Raw genomic sequence first — 22296 nt, 5'->3', positions numbered from 1 at the left:
AGCCCTCCCACAGTGTGGCACTCCCTCCTCACCTACCCTGCCACAGTGCGATGCTCCCTCCTCACCACCCCCTCGCACAGTGCAGTGATCCCTCAGCCCCACCCCACAAAGATTCCGCAGGCCCTCAGTACCACCCCTGCACCATTGCAGTCCTCACTCATTACTGCCCCTGCAACGGTTCGCGCTCTCTTGGTATCACCCATCCATTGTGTTAGTGCTCCCTAAAACGATTGTTTTGGAAGATGCTAGTCACAGTCACAGCATAACTTGAATGTGAAAGGCAAATGCAGCACACTCAATGTTGGGGGGAAGAGAAGATGGTGGCACGATACAGCGCGTGCGGCCGCTCCGGAATGATATCGGTATTTGTTAAGTAGGATGCCGTGCACAATCCTGATTTGATGGAGACAGCCGTGAGAAGCACAGAGGAACATCTGGAGAAACTTCTGAAATGTCTGCTTCGCTGCCGCTGCTACTGTGCGATCGAGAATCTCTGGAGGGGAAGGCCCCAAATCCTCGGCTTTGCCTGTTGCTTGTTGCCGGGGCCGGGTCCGAAGCGCTCGGCAGAGATGGTGCTCGGTGTTGGAGGGCTGGTCGGAGGCTCAAAGTTTTCGGACGGACTCAAGAGTCGGCCGTGGTCGGGTGCTTCCAGGGTGCTGCATCGGCAAGTTTGCGGCGCTGGAAGCTCATGGCAGAGAGAGTTTTGTTCCTTCTACCGTCTGCGTGAGATGATGGGACTTCCGAGCAACTTTGAGACTTTTTTTTACCGTTCCCATGGTCTGTTCTTTATCAAATTACGGTATTGCTTTGCACTGTTGTAACTACATATTATAATTATGTGGTTTTTGTCAGTTTTTTTAGTCTTGGTTTGTCTTGTGCTTCTGTGATATCATTCTGGAGGAACATTGTATCATTTCTTAATGCATACATTACTAAATGACAATAAAAGAGGACTGCGTGTCCTCATAATCTAATCAATGTGTCCTGCTGTGATAAAGTAAGCCTCAGATACTTGGTGTGCACCATTCCCATTGAAAACGTAGGCAAGCTTCTGTCAACCCTACCTTCGTTCGTTCCGTGCTGTGTCGTATGACGTGGGCGATCCTGCTCTTTCCATTTCCGTGATTGTTCTTGGCAAATTTTTCCACAGAAGTGGTTTGCCATCGTCTTCTTCTGGACAGTGTCTTTACAAGATGGGTGACCCCGCCCCCCCCCCCCCCACCACCTCACCCCAGCCGTTATCAATACTCTTCAGAGACTGTCTGTCCAGCGTCAGTGGTCGCAAAACCAGGACTTGCGATATGCACCGGCTGCTCGTACGACCATCCACCACCTGCTCCCACGGCTTCCCGTGACCCTGATCGGGGGCCAAAGAGGGCCAGCACCTTGCCCGAGGGTGACCTGCAGGCTAGCGAAGGGAAGGAGAGCCTTACACCTCCTTTGATAGAGGTGTACCTCCACCCCAACCCTGCAAACAGGCAAAAAAACTCAAACACATTTTTTTTTTGGATTTGATCTTTCCAACAGTTTATCCAGTGTTTCAGCTTATGCTGACAAGGGTTCCCTGTGGAGCGGGGTATATCCGTAGCAACGGGTATGAGTTTCCACATCTGGTACCTTTGCAGTCTGATGATTTAAGAGGTTACTGAAGGACCAGTTACTTTCTGCCGTCAAGGAAACCAAGTGCATTTTCACTTTAGTTGGATAATTACTGCCCGTTATGCTGCAGATGCTTAGGGCAGCAATGAAGGTCCGCAATTTCTGGGGACGTTCAGGGCTTCAGCTATCATGTCAGTAGCTTCCTCTCAGTTTTCACTACTGTCAGCCATGCAAGACTCGGGAATGCCATCGCACTCAGATGTAGAAGGATCCTTCAGTGCTGTTTCCGTCACAATTTTGTTTGACCAGTCGGGGTTGTCGGCCCTGAGCTGAACCCCTGAACCTGGAGAGCCAGTGGACCGCTCTTAGTCTGTCCTCTACCCTTTGACCTACTTGGCACGGGTGACCCTACCAAGAGCCGACGCACAAATCCCTGACTCCAGCCAACATAGCTCAACCAGCTCATTGAGGCACACGAGCCTCCAAACTCTATGACAAGGTCCCCTTGGATTAAAGATTAGGTTAGCTTTGTCACATGGTGTGAGCAGAATTATCTGCAGCTTAATGTGAAAAAGACTAAGGAGCTGGTGGTAGACCTGAGGAGAGCTAAGGTACTGGTGACCCCTGTTTCCATCCAGGGGGTCAGTGTGGACATAGTGGAGGATTACAAATACCTGGGGGATATGAATTGACAATAAACTGGACTGGTCAAAGAACACTGAGGCTGTCTACAAGAAGGGTCAGAGCCGTCTCTATTTCCTGAGGAGACTGAGGTCCTTTAATATCTGCCGGACGATGCTGAGGATGTTCTACGAGTCTGTGGTGGCCAGTGCGATCATGTTTGCTGTTGTGTGCTGGGGCAGCAGGCTGAGGGTAGCAGACACCAACAGAATCAACAAACTCATTCGCAAGGCCAGTGATGTTGTGGGGATGGAACTGGACTCTCTGACGGTGGTGTCTGAAAAGAGGATGCTGTCCAAGTTGCATGCCATCTTGGACAATGTCTCCCATCCACTACATAATGTACTGGGTGGGCACAGGAGTACATTCAGCCAGAGACTCATTCCACCGAGATGCAACACTGAGCATCATACGAAGTCATTCCTGCCTGTGGCCATCAAACTTTACAACTCCTCCCTTGGAGGGTCAGACACCCTGGGCCAATAGGCTGGTCCTGGACTTATTTCATAATTTACTGGCATAATTTAGATATTACTATTTAACTATTTATGGTTTTATTACTATTTATTATTTATGGTGCAACTGTAACGAAAACCAATTTCCCCTGGGATCAATAAAGTATGACTATCACCGTGACTATGACTAAATCAAAATACTGAGTACAGGAGATGGGATGTTTTCTTGAAGTTGTATAAGACATTGGTGAGGCCTAATTTGGAGTATTGTGTGCAGTTTTGGTCACTTACCTACAGGAAAGATGTAAGTAAGGTCGAAAGAGTTTAGAGAAAATTTACAAGGATGTTGCCAGGGCTGGAGGATCTGCGTTATAAGAAAAGATTGAATAGGTTACAACTTCATTCCTTGCAACGTAGAAGATTGAGGGGAGATTTGATGGAGGTATACAAAATTATGGGGGGGTATATAGAAAGGGTAAATGGAGACAGGCTTTTTCCACTGAGGTTGGGTTGGACAACAACTAGTGGTCATGGGTTAAGGGTGAAAGTTGAAAAGTTTAAGGGGAACGTGAGGGGAAACTTCTTCACTCAGAGGGTGGTGAGAGTGTGGAACGAGCTGCCAGTGCAAGTAGTTCATGTGAGCTCAATTTCAATGTGTAAGAGAAGTTTGGATAGGTGCATGGATGGTAGGGTATGGAGGGCTATGGTCCCCGTGCAGGTCGATAGGGGTAGGCTCTTTTAAATGGTTTGGCACTGACTAGATAGGCCGAAGGGCCTGTTTCTGTGTTGTACTTTTCTATGACTTTATATCTACCGATCCTGAAAAAAAAATCAGAAGGACCATCCCCCTTCTCTGTGCTGAGAGATATTGAATAACCTAGGAAAGAAAAATTAGGTAAACAGATCGTAGACAGCTGCTTAAGATATCAATGAGTCTTCTTTTAAAGAACAACAAATGAGGTCTTTCTTTTGAACATCTGAAGCAATGTCTGTGTACTTGGATGGAGCCAGGATCTCTGATATTCAGGAAAGGTTTGGCGGGGTGGGGGTGGGGGGTAGGTGAGAGGGGAAGGCATTAACGTGGAGCAGAATAAGCCCAAACACAAACACCAGAGACTCAGCAGATGCTGCAGATTAACACTCACAAAACGTTGAAGGAACTCGGCAGGTCAGGCAGCATTTACGCAGAGTCAACGTTTCGAACTGAGACCCTTCGTCAGCCTGAAACGTCGACTGTTTATTCCCCACCAACACGCACAAAATGCTGGAGAAACTCAGCAAGTCAAGCAGCACCTATGGAAAACAAGTAAACGGTTGGCCTTTCAGGCCGAGGCCCTTCTTCCAGCTAGCCGCTTTCCCAGCCCGCTCAACCTTCGTAGATGCCTTTCCATAGATGCGGCCCGGTCTGCTGAGATCCTCCTGCATTTTGTATGTATTGCTCTGGATTTCCTGCATCCGTAGAATCTTGTCTTTGTCTTTTCATTCCGCCATTGTCCATCTCCTCTGCCCTGGGTGACCTCAACCGTCGGCTCTCCACTTCCCTCCCACGGACGTTGCTTGACCTGTTAGGTTTCATCAGCTTCTCATGTGTGACTGCGGGCGGGCCCAAATCCAGGAGGACCATCACTGCCCTTCCCCTCCATCTGCAGGGGAAGGGTACCAGTTACAGGGGCAACTGTGTCCCTGTCTGTAGCTGGCATGAGTCAGTGACCCCTACTTTGTACCTCGGGTGAAGACCAGAGGTGACAGGTAAAGATGTCTGCTCCTACATAGAGTCATAGAACACTACAGTACAAATACAGGCCCTTTGGCCCATCTAGTTCATACCAAACTCTTATTCTGCCTTGCTCTGGACCATCCCCTACCTACCTCTCCCATTCATGTGCTTGTCCAAACCTTCCTTTAGTTTTGCAATCAAACCCCCAAGTACCACTTCTGCTGTTCCACACTCTCACCACCCTCTGAGTGAAGAAGTTCCTCTTCAGGTTCCCCTTAAATATTTCACCTTTCACCCTTAACCCATGACTTCTAGTCTCACCCAACCTCAGTGAAAAAAGCCTGCTTGCATTTACCCTATCTATACCCCTTAGTTCGAGCCCCAGCCGAAGGAACGTGTTGTGTCCTTGAGCAAGGCACTTAATCACACATTGCTCTGCGACGACACTGGTGCCAAGCTGTATGGGTCCTGGTGCCCTTCCCTTGGACAACATCGGTGTCGTGGAGAGGGGAGACTTGCAGCATGGGCAACTGCCGGTCTTCCATACAACCTTGCCCAGGCCTGTGCCCTGGAGAGTGAAGACTTTCCAGGCACAGATCCATGGTCTCGCAAGACTAACGGATGCCTTTAACCCCTCATAATTTTGTATACCTCTGTCAAAATTTCCCCTCGTTCTCCTTCACTCCAGGGAGTAAAGTCCTATTCAATCTTCCCCCATAAGTCTGGTCCTCAAGTCCTGGCAACATCCTTGTAAATTTTCTCTGTACTGTATCCTGTAGGTTGGTGACTAAAACTGTACACAATACTCCAAATTCGGACTCAGCAATGTTCCTCATGGTCTTATAGTATCACTTCACGTTGTTCAGTAACATCGAGGGGCCTCCTATAATCTCAGCGACAGTTCACTGTATTAAAGGTAGCGCATAAGTTCAAAACACAAGAATGTCTGAAGATGCTGGAAATCCAAAGCGACACACAGGAAATGCTGGAGGGACTCAGCGGTTCAGGCTATGGAGAGGAATAAACAGTCAACGTTTCAGGCCGAGACCCTTCTTCAGGACTGTAAAAGAAGGGGGAGGACACCAAAAAGGAGGAGAAGGCGACTAGCTGGATGATAGGTGAAACTAGATGTGTAGGAAGGGTAAAGGGCTGGAGGAGAGGGAATCGGATAGGAGAGGAGAGTGAACCACAGTGACTCTCTTCAATTAAGAAAGCGGGAATGCAGAGGGAATCGTTAAGACAGAAATTCCTTCCAGCTCTCTTATGCTATACCCACAGCCAAGCAGCAGCAGCTCTGCAATTCTGGTACGTCATCAAAGGTTAACAGCAAATTTCTGCAGATGTACGGTTGGAGAACATCCTGACTGGTTGCCCCACCGGCTGGGATGGGGACTCCAGGGCATAGGATCAGAAGGAGCTGCAGAAGGTTGTAGACACAGCCAGCTCCATCACAGGCAGGCCCTACCCTCCCCACCAACAAGGAGGCACCCATCATCCTCCAGCCTGAGTGTGGCTTCATCTTGACAGTAGAGGAAGCTGTGGATAGACATATCAGAATGCGTCCGGTGCTCCCGATGTGGCCTTCTATATATTGGCGAGACCCGAAGCAGACTGGGAGATCGTTTCGCTGAACACCTACGCTCTGTCCGCCAGAGAAAGCAGGATCTCCCAGTGGCCACACATTTTAATTCCACATCCCATTCTGACATGTCTATCCACGGCCTCCTCTACTGTCAAGATGAAGCCACACTCAGGTTGGAGGAACAACACCTTATATTCTGTCTGGGTTGCCTCCAACCTGATGGCATGAACATTGACTTCTCTAACTTCCGCTAATGCCCCACCTCCCCCTCGTACACCATCTGTTATTTATTTATATACACACATTCTTTTTCTCTCTCTCCTTTTTCTCCCTCTGTCCCTCTGACTATACCCCTTGCCATCCTCTGGGTTTTTCCCTCCCTCCCCCTTTTCCTTCTCCCTGGGCCTCCTGTCCCATGATCCTCTCATATCCCCTTTGCCAATCACCTGTCCAGCTCTTGGCTCCATCCCTCCCCCTCCTGTCTTCTCCTATCATTTCGGATCTCCCCCTCCCCCTCTGAAGGACCTTCAATAACTCCAAAAGACTGAAGTAGGGTAAATACTGAAAGGCTTTTATTTAGAGTAAAATACGACTTCCACGCTGAGTGCCTACCCCTGGACTGAGGGTGTGGGGCAAGGTGAAATCACCTTTATACAGGGGTCTGTGGGAGGAGCCACAGGGGCAGTCAGCAGAGGGGTGTGTCCAGACAGTTAAACCCAGTTACAACATATATATATGGTTTACCACACCCTCCCACTTTCAAATCTCTTACTAGCTCTTCTTTCAGTTAGTTCGGATGAAGGGTCTCAGCCCGAAACGTCGACTGTACCTCTTCCTAGAGATGCTGCCTGGCCTGCTGCGTTCACCAGCAACTTTGATGTGTGTTGCTTGAAATTCCAGCATCTGCAGATTTCCTCGTGTTTGCAGTTAGTTGTTTATTACTATTTTTAAAATTTTATTTCTTTTTTCTCTCTGCTGGATTATGTGTTGCATTGAACTGCTGCTGCTAAGTTAACAAATTTCACATCACATGCCGGTGATAATAAACCTGATTCTGATTCTGACTTGTGTGACTGAAAGTAGTGAAAACAGAGACTGTAGGGTAGTGTAATTAGGAGAAATGCACGTAGTTCACAACCACCAACATTGAGTTGGAGTTTTGCTTTGAGAGGCTGGTCTGACGTGATGACGTTATGTAAAGTTATTTAGCACGCTTTCGTGTTTAGGTTTTGGAGTTCAACAAAATGTGTTACAGGTTTCATTAAACATAAAACGCCTCACACATCAAAGTTGCTGGTGAACGCAGCAGGTCAGGCAGTATCTCTCGGAAGAGGTACAGTCGACGTTTCAGGCCAAGACCCTTCGTCAGGACTGAAAACTCATCTTTTACAGACCTTTGAACTGCTGGAGTCTGAGTGTGCCAAACAGTTGCTCTCATTACCCAGTCTTGGCGATGCTAGGCCTTCGGAGCTAATGGAACACGTGCTGCGCCTCCTGGGAAATCACCATCCTTGTTTTATTTTTAAAGAACTCTTCATGTAGCACAGCCGTCAATAGTGCACCTGTGAAGAACTACAGGGAGCTTGCTAAAATGGCTGATAGTCTACACTCAGCTGGACAGTGATGCATCATCTTCCTTTCTCTACCTCAATAAGCCCAGTCTGCAAGGGCCCCAACATAAGGACACCTGCAGCTGAGGGAAAGACAACAGGGGGCCCATGTTTTTACCACGCTTGTTTTGGTGCGAATGCTAAAAAGGGTTGACCGCCTTACTGCTTTGACAGTGCCAGGGCGTCAGGACATCAGAAATCTGTGATTACCACGGATTCCAGCTGCCAGGGTCATCTACTGTTCATTACGGACACCCTTTCAGGGCTTCTTGTGTGACACAGGTACCCTAGTTGGTGCAGATTTCCTGCGTGCCCAAGGACTGTTAGTCGATCTTAAGAACTGCGGCTTGAGGATATCAAGGACTTTGGGTCAAAGTCTTACCCTCCTCATTAAATTCCATAAGACCATAAGATACAGGATCAGCAGTAGGTCATTCGGCCCATTGAGTCTGCTCCGCCATTCAATCATAGGCTGATCCAATTCTTCCAGTCATCCTCACTCCACTGTCTTCACCCCATACCCTTTGATATCCTGGATAATCAAGAACCTGGGAGAGGATTCGAGTACAGGAGCAGGGAGGTACTACTGCAGTTGTACAAGGCCTTGGTGAGACCACACCTGGAGTATTGTGTGCAGTTTTGGTCCCCTAATCTGAGGAAAGACATCTTTGCCATAGAGGGAGTACAAAGAGGGTTCACCAGATTGATTCCTGGGATGGCAGGACTTTCATATGAAGAAAGACTGGATGAATTGGGCTTGTACTCGTTGGAATTTAGAAGATTGAGGGGGGATCTGATTGAAACGTATAAGATCCTAAAGGGATTGGACAGGCTAGATGCAGGAAGATTGTTCCCGATGTTGGGGAAGTCCAGAATGAGGGGTCACAGTTTGAGGATAGAGGGGAAGCCTTTTAGGACCGAGATTAGGAAAAACTTCTTCACACAGAGAGTGGTGAATCTGTGGAATTCTCTGCCACAGGAAACTGTTGAGGCCAGTTCATTGGCTATATTTAAGAGGGAGTTAGATATGGCCCTTGTGGCTACGGGGGTCAGGGGGTATGGAGGGAAGGCTGGGGCGGGGTTCTGAGTTGGATGATCAGCCATGATCATAATAAATGGCGGTGCAGGCTAGAAGGGCCGAATGGCCTACTCCTGCACCTATTTTCTATGTTTCTATGTTTCTATCTATCTTTGCCTTAAATACACCCAATGACTTGGCCTCCACAGCCGCTCGTGGCAACAAATTCCACAGATTTACCACCCACTGACTAAAGTAATTTCTCCGCGTCCCTGTTCTAAATGGACCTTGCCTTCTTGTCCTAGAATCCCCTACCATGGGAAATAACTCTGCCATATCTAATCTGTAACTTCAATACCTCTTCACCTATTCCTACCTCCCTTCACGGCATACAGCATTCTTGGGTCCCTGTTGACTTACATCCCGCCTCGTTTGTTTTCGCCCGCCATGTTGCACAGCAACATCCCCTTAGGTCCCTTACACTGGAATTTAGAAGGCTGAGAGGGGATCTTATTGAAACATATAAGATTATTAAGGGATTGGACACATTGGAGGCAGGAAGCATGTTCCCGCTGATGGGTGAGTCCAGAACCAGAGGCCACAGTTTAAGAATTAGGGGTAGGCCCTTTAGAACGGAGTTGAGGAAAAACTTTTTCACCCAGGGAGTGGTGGATATGTGGAATGCTCTGCCCCACAGGGCTGTGGAGGCCAAGTCTCTGGATGCTTTCAAGAAAGAGATGGATAGAGCTCTTAAAGATAGCGGAATCAAAGGTTATGGGGATAAGGCAGGAACTGGATACTGATAGTGGATGATCAGCCATGATCACAGGGAATGGCGGTGCTGGCTCGAAGGGCCGAATGGCCTACTCCTGCACCTATTGTCTATTGTCTAATGGCCACTTCCATACTTTGGAACAGGGTGAGAAGACTTTTACCGGAAATAAGAGGGGTAAAGCTGAATGTATTTCAGTAGATCGTCTTAAACCAGCCCACCAAAATTTGGAGCACTCTGCTGCCATTCCCCCGGTGTCACACCATGACTGTGAGTGTGGAGCTCAATAAAACATGTTATGGGTTTCATTCAATATAAAACACCTCACTTCATTTTATTTGTGAAAACCTACAAGTGGAAGCTACTGACACGAAGTAGGAAGCCCTGAACACCACCAGGTGGAGGACCTTCGTTGCTGCTCTAAGCACCATTTTGATTTTGATTTTGTTTCAATTAATTTTGGAACCGGGGTAAATAATAACTTATTTATTGTATGCTTGCTGGAAGCAAACTTCAAACCCAGTCATTAGCGCCTACGTCACAGAAGAAGAAAATTGGGAGAGGATATTAAACTATTCGTTTTCTTTTAATTTGACTTTCTTGGCAACAAACTGCAACATTTGCAAGAAGGCCCAGGCTTACTTGTGTCAAAGTTAATGCCTGATTAAAGCTGGATTTCTGCTTAGCACCTTCAGAGATGGGAAAAGGCCAATTAACAAGTTTGCAGGCAATTTACACGGACTACCCAGGTGCTGTCAAGTCCCTGTGTGCTTTCTGCTTTCGAGAGGAAATTCCGAAAGGAGATTTGGAACCTTAAAAAAGCATAAAACAAAAAGAAACGCATTAATGATTAACGAAGTTAAAAGCTCTGCTGTTTGCGTTCGTGTGTCAGTTATCTCGCACGCTTGTGATCGGTATGGGTTGTTTCTTACCGTTAAAGCTAAGCCACTCAGTAAACACAGGTGGCCACCAGAGGCTCAGTCCTACAAAGTGTGGCATTGAGCAGTGACTGGGGATTTGGGCCTCTCTGTTCACAGCCAGCTGAGCCTCAGTTCACATGTCTACCACGTGCCTAATATTAATCTTTCAACAATAGTCATAGTCGTAGTCATATTTTATTGATCCTGAGGGAAATTTGGTTTTGTTACAGTTGCACCAACCAAGAACAGAGTATAAATATAGCAGTATAAAACCATATATAATTAAATAATAATATGTAAATTATGCCAGGAGATAAGTCCAGGACCAGCCTATTGGCTCAGGGTGTCTGACCCTCCAAGGGAGAAGTTGTAACAAGAATCTATCTCTGCCCTGGGAGTACTGATGGGACGGTGCGGAGGGAGCTTCACTCTGTGTCTGACCCCAAGAGTGTGTGATGGGACAGTGTAGCGGGAGCTTCACTCTGTGTCTGACCCCGGGAGTGTGTGATGGGACGGTGTAGAGGGAGCTTCACTCTGTGTCTGACCCCGGGAGTGTGTGATGGGACAGTGTAGAGGGAACTTCACTGTGTCTGACCTGGGAGTGTGTGTGGGCCGGTGTAGAGGGAGCTTCACTCAGTGTCTGACCCCAGGAGTGTGTGATGGGACAGTGTAGAGGGAGCTTCACTCAGTGTCTGACCCCAGGAGTGTGTGATAGGACGGTGCGGAGGGAGCTTCACTCAGTGTCTGACCCCAGGAGTGTGTGATAGGACGGTGCGAAGGGAGCTTCACTCAGTGTCTGACCCCAGGAGTGTGTGATGGGACAGTGTAGAGGGAGCTTCACTCTGTGTCTGACCCCAGGAGTGTGTGATGGGACGGTGTAGAGGGACCTTCACTCTGTGTCTGACCCCGGGAGTATGTGATGGGACGGTGTAGAGGGAGCTTCACTCTGTGTCTGACCCCGGGAGTGTGTGATGGGACAGTGTGGAGGGAGCTTCACTCAGTGTCTGACCCCAGGAGTGTGTGATGGGACGGTGTAGAGGGACCTTCATTCTGTGTCTGACCCCGGGAGTATGTGATGGGACGGTGTAGAGGGAGCTTCACTCTGGGTCTAAGCCGTGACCTATAAGCGCATGATGGGACAGTGCGGATGGAGCCTTCAACTGTGTCTAACATGTGTTCTCCCTGTAGGAGGAGCGTGTCAGAACAATGTAGAGGACGCTCTGCTCTGTATCATCCTGTGTGGTCTCTGCCTTGGGATTGTGTGATAGAGGAAGCTTTTTTCTGTACCAGTTTATCCTACCCCAAGTGTGTTTAATAGTGCTGTGTAATGGGTTTGAAATGTAGTTCTTTTTGAAGGGTCCTTGATCTGAAATCTTCTACTCTTTTTTCAGAGAAAGACCCGCTGAGTGTTTCCAGCATTTTCTGTTTTTGATTTAATGTTTAATCTTCATCTGACTTGCCCACACACTTGTTAACCATAAACACGAGAGAGTCAGTCAATGCTGGAAATCCAGAACAACACACACAAAGTGCTGGAGGAACTCAATTGGCCACGCAGCATCCATGGAGGGGGTGCCATAGTAGTGTAGCGGGCGTGTAGTGGAGGGAGTATTGACTGGCTGCATCATGGCCTGTTATGCAAATACCAATGCCTTTGAATGGAAAATCATACAAAAGGTAGGCATTCAGCCCAGAACATCATGGGTAAAGCCCTCCCAGCCGTTGGGCACATCTACATGAAACGCTGCCGTAGGAAAGCAGCATCCATCATCAAAGATCCCCACCACCCAGGCCATGCTCTCTTCTTGCTGCTGCCATCAGGTAGAATGTACAAGAGCCTCAGGACTCGCACCACCACATTCAAGAACAGTTACTACCCCTCCACCATCAGGCTCCTGAACAAAAGGGGATAACCACACTCACTTGCCCATCTATTGAGATGTTCCCACAACCAATGATCTCACTTTAAGGACTCTTTATCTCATGTTCTCATTATTTATTGCTATTTATTTATATTTGCATTTGCACACTTTGTTGTCTTCTGCACTCTGATTGACCTTCCATTGATCCTGTTATAGTTACTATTCTATAAAATTACCGAGTATGCCCGCAAGCAAATGAATCTCAGGGTTGTATGTGGTGGCATATATGTACTTCGGTAATAAAATCTACTCTGAACTTTGAAATTACGGCTCGGGGTGTCGGAGTTTGGGGTTCGATTCCTGCATCCTCTGTAAGGAGCTTGTACGTTCTTCCCGTGAGTGAGTGGGTTTTGTTTGGCTGCTCCAGTTTCCTCCCACAGTCCAAAGACATACTGGTTAGTAGGTTAATTGTCCTGTGATTGGGCTGGTGTTAAATAAAGTGGGTTGCTGGACGGGGAGGCTCACTGGGCCAGAAGGACCTATTCCGCAGTGTATCACCAAATAAAAATGAAATAAAGACTCACTGTTTCGGACCGACACCCTCCGTCATTTGTTTAACCAAGTCTTCCAGTCCCCTCAGCTCTGTTAGAGGAAGTTTAGGTTTTTCCCTGATCACAGTTCCAACATCACTTGGAAAAGATTGGTGCATTGGTTTAGTATTGTCACATGTACAGGGGTTCAGTGGGAACTTACTTGCACGCTGTCCTTACAGTTCATTTCATTACATCAGCACATCGAGGTAGTACAGAGGAAAAACAATAACAAAGCACAGAATATTCCCATAGTTATCTTGACGGTGCTTCCTCCCACACTATCTCCTGTAAAATTACTACAGTATTCTCTTTTCTCAGTTTCTTTGCCTCCACCGCATCTGTTCCCGGGATGCCGCTTTCCATTCCAGCACATCAGCGATGTTCCACTTCTTTAAAGAACGAGTTTCCCTCCCTCTACTATTGACGCTGCCCTCACCCGCATCTCCTCCATTTCCCAACCATCTCGTCTTTTTGCCATCTCAACAGTGATAGAGTTTCTCTTGACACCCCATCAGCCTCCACATCCAACACGTTATCCTCCGCAACATCCGCCATCTCCAAAGGGATCCTACTACTAAACATATCTTAACCTCCCTCCCACCTCCGCTTTCTGCAGGGGTCGCTCCTTCCCCGATTCCCTTGTCCGTTCGTGCCTCCCCACTAATCTCCCTCCTGGCGTTTATCCCTGCAAATGGCCCAAGTGCTACACCTGGCCATACGACTCCTCCCTCACCTCCATTCAGGGCCCCAAACAGTCCTTCCAGGAGGAAACACTTCACCTGCGAACCTGCTGGGGCTGTCTATTGCGTCCGGTGCTCCCGATGCGGCCTCCTCTATGTTGGTGAGACTCATCGTAAATTGGGCGACCGCTTCGTCAAGCACCTCTACACCACCCACCTCAAGCGGGGTGGCCAAACGTTTTAATTCCCATTCCGACATCTCTTGTGCCAAGATGAGGCCACCCTCAGCGTGGAAGAGCAACACCTTATATTCCGTCTGGGTAGCCTCCAACCTGATGGCATGAATTGTGAGGTCAAGATGAGGAACTGGAAAGGTGGACAACAGGAATTCTGCAGATGCTGGAAATTCAAGCAACACACATCAAAGTTGCTGGTGAACGCAGCAGGCCAAGCAGCATCTGTAGGAAGAGGTACAGTCGACGTTTCAGGCCGAGACCCTTCGTCAGGACTAACTGAAGGAAGAGTGAGTAAGAGATTTGAAAGTTGGAGGGGGAGGGGGAGATCCAAAATGATGGGAGAAGACAGGAGGGGGAGGGATGGAGCCAAGAGCTGGACAGGTGATAGGCAAAAGGGATACGAGAGGATCATGGGACAGGAGGTCCGGGAAGAAAGACAAGGGGGGGGGAACCCAAAGGATGGGCAAGGGGTATATTCAGAGGGACAGAGGGAGAAAAAGGAGAGTGAGAGAAAGAATGTGTGTATAAAAATAAATAACAGATGGGGTACGAGGGGGAGGTGGGGCATTAGTGGAAGTTAGAGAAGTCGATGTTCATGCCATCAGGTTGGAGGCTACCCAGACGGAATATAAGGTGTTGTTCCTCCAACCTGAGTGTGGCTTCATCTTTACAGTAGAGGAGGCCGTGGATAGACATATCAGAATGGGAATGGGATGTGGAATTAAAATGTGTGGCCACTGGGAGATCCTGCTTTCTCTGGTGGACAGAGCGTAGATGTTCAGCAAAACGATCTCCCAGTCTGCGTCGGGTCTCGCCAATATATAGAAGGCCACATTGGGAGCACCGGATGCAGTATATCACCCCAGCCGACTCACAGGTGAAGTGTCGTCTCACCTGGAAGGACTGTCTGGGGCCCTGAATGGTGGTGAGGGAGGAAGTGTAAGGGCATGTGTAGCACTTGTTCTGCTTACAAGGATAAGTGCCAGGAGGGAGATCAGTGGGGAGGGATCGGGGGGACGAATGGACAAGGGAGACGTGTAGGGAGCGATCCCTGCGGAAAGATGAAGCCACATTCAGGTTGGAGGAACAACACCTTATATTCCGTCTGGGTAGCCTCCAACCTGATGGCATGAACATCGACTTCTCTAACTTCCGCTAATGCCCCACCTCCCCCTCGTACCCCATCTGTTATTTATTTTTATACACACATTCTTTCTCTCACTCTCCTTTTTCTCCCTCTGTCCCTCTGAATATACCCCTTGCCCATCCTCTGGGTTCCCTCCCCCTTTTCCTTCTCCCTGGGCCTCCTGTCCCATGATCCTCTCATATTCCTTTTGCCTATCACCTGTCCAGCTCTTGGCTCCATCCCTCCCCCTCCTGTCTTCTCCTATCATTTCGGATCTCCCCCTCCCCCTCCCACTTTCAAATCTCTTACTAGCTCTTCCTTCAGTTAGTCCTGACGAAGGGTCTCGGCCCGAAATGTCGACTGTACCTCTTCCTAGAGATGCTGCCTGGCCTGCTGCGTTCACCAGCAACTTTGATGTGTGTAACTGGAAAGGCGGGTTAGTCATCATCATAATGTGCCGTGTCGTATGACGTGGGTGATCATGGTCTTCTATCTGTCTCCTGTGGGCAAGACCCCCTTCAGTGCTGTTATGCTTGTTCTTTTCTTTGTCCATGACCATGATTGGTCTTGGTAATTTTTTTCTACAGAAGTGGTTTACCATTGCTTTCTTCTGGGCTGCATCTTTACAAGACGGGTGACCACAGCCGTTATCAATACTCTCCAGAGATTCTCTGCCTGGTGTCAGTGGTCGCATAACCAGGACTTGTGATATGTACCGGCTGCTCGTACGACCGTCCACTACCTGCTCCCCTGGCTTCACGTGACCCTCACCGGGGGGGGAGATAAGTAGGTGCTACATCTTGCCAAAGGGTGACCGGCAGGCTAGCAGAGGGAAGGGGTGCCTCACACCTTTGGTAGGGACGCATCTTCACCCTGCCTCCCAACCCATACAGAGAGGCAAAATAAAATCTCAAACGCGTGGCCTGTGGGTTAGTAAGTCTGCAGCTGACATGAAGGTCGGTGGTGTTGTGGATAGTGCCGAAGGGTGTCGTAGGTTACATCGGGACATTGACACCATGCAGAGCTGGGCTGAGTAGCGGCAGATGCAGTTCCATCTGAGAAAAGTGTGAAGGGATGCACTTTGGAAGGTCAAACTTTAAGGCAGAGATTTTTAACGGAGGAACCTTGAGGTCCACATCTATAGCTTACTCAAAGTTGCTGTGCAATTAAGAAGGCGCAGAGTGTGTTGGCCTTCATTAGTTGGGGAATTGCATTCAAGAGCCACACAAGTTAAGGTTGCACCTCTGTAAAACTCTGGTTAGACCACACTTAGGTTACAAAAACCAGGTGGCCACGGGGAGAACATACAAAACTCTTCACAGACGAGCAGTGGCCATCGAACCGGATTGCTGGTGCTGTAAAGCATCATGCTCACCGCCACGTTACTACGCCCGCCAGCACAGCCCCGGATGGTGGGTGTCTTCGACGGTGGACGGTGCCTTCCTGAGGCAGCGCCTCCTGTAGGTAGATACTACCGATGGTGGGAAGGGGTGTGTGCCCGCAACATACTGGCCTTAGTCAGACACTCTCTGCCGCTAACAGGTAATAGTTGTAGGTTAAGATGCAGGGCAGGTAATAAGACAAGGAATCAGAATCAGGTTTAATGTCACCAACATATGCCGTGAACTTTGTTGACTTTGTGGCAGCAGCAAAATGCAGAACATAATAATAGAGAAAAAGAAGTGTGAGTATATACTATATGTATTAAAAAAGTAAATAAGTAGTGCAAAAATAAAAATTTAAAAATAGTGAGGTAGAGTTCATGGGTTCAGTGTCCACTCAGAAATCAGATGGCGGGGGGGAGGAAGCTGTTCCCGAATCGTTGAGTGTGTGTCTTCAGGCTCCTGTACCTCCTCCCTTAGGTGGGCACGTGGCCAAGTGGTTAAGGCATTGGACTAGCTACCTGAAGGTCGTGAATTCGAGCCCCAGCCGAGGGAACGTGTTGTGTCCTTGAGCAAGGTGCTTAATCACACATTGCTCTGCGACGACACCGGTGCCAAGCTGTATGGGTCCTAATGCCCTTTCCTTGGACAACCTCGGTGTCGTGGAGAGGGGAGACTTGCAGCATGGGCAACTGCCGGTCTTCCATACAACCTTGCTCAGGCCTGCGCTCTGGAGAGTGAAGACTTTCCAGGCGCAGATCCATGGTCTTGCAAGTATAATGGATGCCTTTATACCTCCTCCCTGATGGTAGTAATGAGAAGAGGGCATGTCCTGGGTGATGGGGGTCCTTAATGATGGACGCTGCCTTTCCGAGGCATCGCTCCTTGAAGGTGTCCTGGATACTACAGAGGCTGGTGCTCATGATGGAGCTGACTGAGTTTACAACTCTCTGCAGCTTACTTTGATCCCCATATCAGACGGCGATGCTAGAATGCTCTCTACGGTATATCTGTAGAAACGTTTGGGTGTTTTTGGCCTGAATGGTGAGGTCACAAGCTTCTCATGGAAGGAGTTGTGGCTCGTGATCACCAGTATTAGGCTTTGTTTGTGTTAGTAGCTGGCCCTGCCCTCTTTTACGCCAAAATGCTAATATCCCGGACTTTATTGTTGATCCAAGTCTATCGTGTTTTGGTCAAAGAGTTGGGCTGGTCGCTTAACGTTGACAAGGTAGGGCGAATGATGGATAGGTCAAAAGCCTTAGCAATCAGTACTGGTGTGTTTTACAGGGTGTGTCCCACCTGAGCCTTTGTCTCGACTGAGATGAGGGAGATGAGGGTTTCACTTCCCTGGCTCCCAGCTCCCTCAGCTTTATCGACACAAAGGCGCAGAAGGTGAGACACACCCTGTAAACATTCCGGCATCGATGGGTGTCCGGCGCCCAGCTCTGTGCTTCGGAGTTCTGATCCCTGTTTTCACATTCTCCAGGGCCTTGTGTCCACAACCAGTAACACCCCACACACACACACACACACACACACATGCACACACACACACACACATGCACAGAGACACAAGTAGACACACACACACACACACACACACACACACAAACACTCACACACACTCATCGCAGTCACAGCCACACACACACACACACACACACACACACACACACACACACACTCATCGCACAGTCACAGCCACACACACACACACACACACACACACACACACACGCACACACACAAACACTCACACACACTTATCGCACAGTCACAGCCACACACACACACACACACACACACACACACAAACACTCACACACACACACACACACACACACACACGCACGCATATTTAGGTCAGTGCTTGAAAGCCAGCACTGTGGGCAGGTAGTGTTGAGCAGAAGGATTTGGACAGATTAGGATAAAGGGTAAAGAAACGGAAGGTAGAATACAGTGCAGGAAATCGTATGGTCATGCACTTTTGTAAATGGAAAAAAAAAGGCATAGATTATTTTCTAAATGGGGAGAAAATTTAAAAATCAGGGGAGCAGTATTTCCTAAAGGTTAATACAGGTTGAGTCAGAGATAAAGAAGGCAAATCCAATGTTAGCATTCATTTTCAGAGGGCTAGAATATAAGAGCAAGGATGAGCAAGGCCTTGTAAAGCTAAAGCCAAAGCTTTAAAAGGCATTGATCAACCACTCTCGGAGTATCCTGAGCCATTTCGGCACATTATCTAAGAAAAGATGTGCTGACATTGGAAAGGGTCTAGAGGAAGTTCATGAGAATGATTCCAGGAATGAAAGGGTTAATGAAAAGTGAAAGACCTCAGTAGAGTGGATGTGGAGAGGATGTTTCTTCTTGTGGGAGAGTCTCGGACCAGGGGGCACAGCCTCAGAATAGAATAGTCCATTTAGAACAGAGGTGAGGAGGGATTTCTTTAGCCAGAGGGTGGTAAATCTGTGGAATTCTTCATTGCCACGGATGAGCATGGAGGCAGAGTCATTGGGTATATTTAAGGCAGAGGTTGGTGGGTTGATGGGCCAGGTCGTCAAAAGGTTATGGGGAGAAGCTAGAAGATTGGGGTTGGGAGGAAGAACAAATCAGCCATGATGGACTAGCGGAGCAGATTCGATGGGCCGAGTGGCCTAAATCTGCTCCTATGTCTTATGGTTTAATTTCAGACACCCACGGTTTTTTGTGTAAACAAACTTACCCTGCACATCTCATTTGAACTTTTCCTCTCTCACCATATCTGCCCTGAATCCCACTGTTCTGCCATTGGTGTCCATAGCTGGACTTCTCTCTCTCGGCCTCCTTGTAAGTCCCCCTCTTTTAAAACCTACTTCTTTGACCGTGGTTTTGGACACCTGCCAATCCTTATATAACCTTCAATGCCATGAGAACCTGCCTTGTGGAGTTGTCTTTTTATACCTGATCATATCAAAAGCCTTCTGGAAATCCAGATACATTATCAAAAGCAAAAGGATGCAGGTTTAAGGTGAGAGGAGGGAGTTTTAAAGGGGATTTGAAAGTCTTTTCACCGGGAAGATTGCAGAATAAGATGCCATTTAGGCAGACACTCAAATAGGCAAGGCGTAGAAGGATAGGATCCTAATGTAGGCTAATTTGAGGCCTGGAGTTCGGCGTCCTATCATTGTTGAGTCCTGGGGTCAACACCGAAGCTTGAAGCCTGAAGGTCAATTGGTAGTCCGAAAGTCAAGGCCGATGCCGGAAGCCCTGGGTCTCTGAGTCTACCGGGGAAGTTGGAGGTCCAATATCCTGGAGGCCAGGAGGCAGCTTGTCTTGGTTGTCTGAGTGTGTGCCGTTAGGGAGGAAAGGGGTTTGTCTTGCTTTTGTTTTGTCGCTGTTTCTTATGTTGGCCTGAAATCATTCTCGTGAACCTTCTCGGAACCCTCTCCAATATCACCATATCCTTTCTTAGATAAGAGGCCCAAAACTGCTCACGATACTCCAAGCCAGGCCCCTCCATGGCCTTATCAAGACAAAACATGACACCCTTCCTTTTATGTTCCAGTCCTCTGGAAATGAATGCTAACATCGCATTTGTCTTCCTCATCACAGACTCAACTTGTAAGTTAACTTTAGGGAATCCTGCTAGACCCCCAAGTCCATTTGCACTTTGGATTGTTAAATTTTCTGCCAATTTAGAAAATAGTCTATGCTTTTGTTTCTCCTACCAAAGTACACTTTCCCACACTGTATTATATCAGCTACTTCTTTGTCCATTTTCCTAATCTACTTTATACTTTATACTTCATTGTCGCCAAACAATTGATACTAGAATGTACAATCATCACAGTGATATTTGATTCTGCACTTCCCGCTCCCTGGATTACAAATCGATAGTAAATAGTAAAAATTTAAATTATAAATCATAAATAGAAAATAGAAAAATGGAAGGTAAGCTAGTGCAAAAAAACCGAGAGGCAGGTCCGGATATTTGGAGGGTACGGCCCAGATCCGGGTCAGGATCCGTTCAGTAGTCTTATCACAGTTGGAAAGAAGCTGTTCCCAAATCTGGTGGTACGAGTCTTCAAGCTCCTGAAGCTTCTTCCGGAGGGAAGAAGGATGAAAAGTGTGTTGGCTGGGTGGGTCGTGTCCTTGATTATCCTGGTAGCACTGCTCCGACAGCATGCAGTGTAAAGTGAGTCCAAGGATGGAAGATTGGTTTGTGTGATGTGCTGCTCCGTGTTCATGATCTTCTGCAGCTTCTTTCGGTCTTGGACAGGACAACTTCCATACCAGGTTGTGATGCACCCTGGAAGAATGCTTTCTACAGTGCATCTATAAAAATTAGTGAGGGTTTTAGGGGACAGGCCAAATTTCTTTAGTTTTTTCAGGAAGTCAAGGAGCTGGTGGGCCTTCTTAGCAGTGGACTCTGCTTGGTTGGACCAAATCTAAGTTCCTCTGCGGCATCTTTGTTTCCTCAACACTACCTAGCCCCTCCACCTATCTCAGTATCATCTGCATACGTGGTCACAAAGCCATCAATTCCGTCATCCAAATCATTAGCATACAACGTAAAAAGAAGTTGTCCCAACACTGACCCCTGTGGAACACTACTAGTCACTGGCAGCCAATCAGAACAGGTTCCCTTTCATGCCTCTCTTTACCTCTGGCCAATCAGCTAATCCTCTATCTGTTCCAGTATCTTTCCTGTAATACCATTAGATCTTGTTAAGCACCCTCATGTGTGGCATCTTGTCAAAGGCCTCCTGAAAATCCAAGTAAACAACATCTATCCATTGTCTAACCTGCCTGTTATTTCCTCAAATAATTCCAACAGATTTGTCTGGCAAGATTTTCCCTTAAGAAAACCATACTGACTTTGGCCTACTTTCATCATATGCCGCCAAGTACCCCAAAACCACATCCTTAACAATCAATTCCAACATCTTCCCAACCACTGAGGTCAGACTAACTGGCTTATAAATTTTTTTCTCTCTGCTTCTCTCCCTTCTTGAAGAGTGGAGCGACATTTGCAATTTTCCAATCTGAAACCATACTAGTGATTCTTGAAAGGTTATTACTAATGCCTCCACAATCTCCCCAGTCACCTCTTTCAGAACCCTGGGGCGTATGCCATCTGGTACAGGTGACCTATCCACCTTCAGACCTCTCAGCTTCCCAGACACCTTCTCCCTAGTAATAACACTTATGCTAGTTTCTGCCTACTGACACTCTTAAACTGCTAATGTCTTCCATAGTGAAGATGATTGCAAAATGCTTATTTAATTCATTCGCCATTTCTTAGTCCCCCATTACTATCTCTCCAGCATCATGTTCTAGTGGTCCGATATCTGCTCTCACCTCTCTTTTATTCTATATATATCTGGAAAAAACTTCTTGTATCCTCTCTTATATTATTAGCTAGCTTTCCTTCATGTCTCATCATTTCACTCCTTATGGCTTTTTTAAGTTGCCATCTGTTGGTTTTTAAAAGCTTTCCAGTCCTCTAACTTCCCTCGGCTTTGCTCTTGGATGGGCCCTCTCTTTAGCTTTTATATTATTTTTGATTTCCCTTATCAGTCACGGTTGCGTCATCCTGCCTATAGAATATTTCCTGCGCCTTTGAATTTCTCCCAGAAACTCCAGCCGTTATTGTTCTGCCATCATCCCTGCTAGTGTCCCCTTCCAATCAACTTTGGCCATCTCAACTTTGGTCTCTCATGCCTCTGTAATTCCCTTTACTCCGCTGTAATACTGATACATCTGACTTCAGTTTCTCCTTCTCAAATTGTAGGGCAAATTCTATCTTATGATCACTGCCTCCTTAGGGTTCCTTTCCCTGAAGCTCCCTAATCAAATTAGGTTTATTACACAACACCCAATCCAGAATAGCCTCCCCCCCTAGTGGGTTCAACCACAAGCTGCTCTAAAAAACCATATCATAGGTATTCTACAAATTCTCTCTCTTGGAATCTATAACCAACCCGACTTTCCCAATCTGCCTACATATTGAAATTCCCCATGACTATTGTCACATTGCCATTTTGACATATGTTTTCTATTGCCTGTTGTAATATGTAACAC

Source organism: Mobula hypostoma, chromosome 30, assembly GCF_963921235.1.
Source record: "Mobula hypostoma chromosome 30, sMobHyp1.1, whole genome shotgun sequence".
In the NCBI taxonomy this organism is placed as follows: domain Eukaryota; kingdom Metazoa; phylum Chordata; class Chondrichthyes; order Myliobatiformes; family Myliobatidae; genus Mobula; species Mobula hypostoma.
This window is presented reverse-complemented; position numbering follows the sequence as displayed.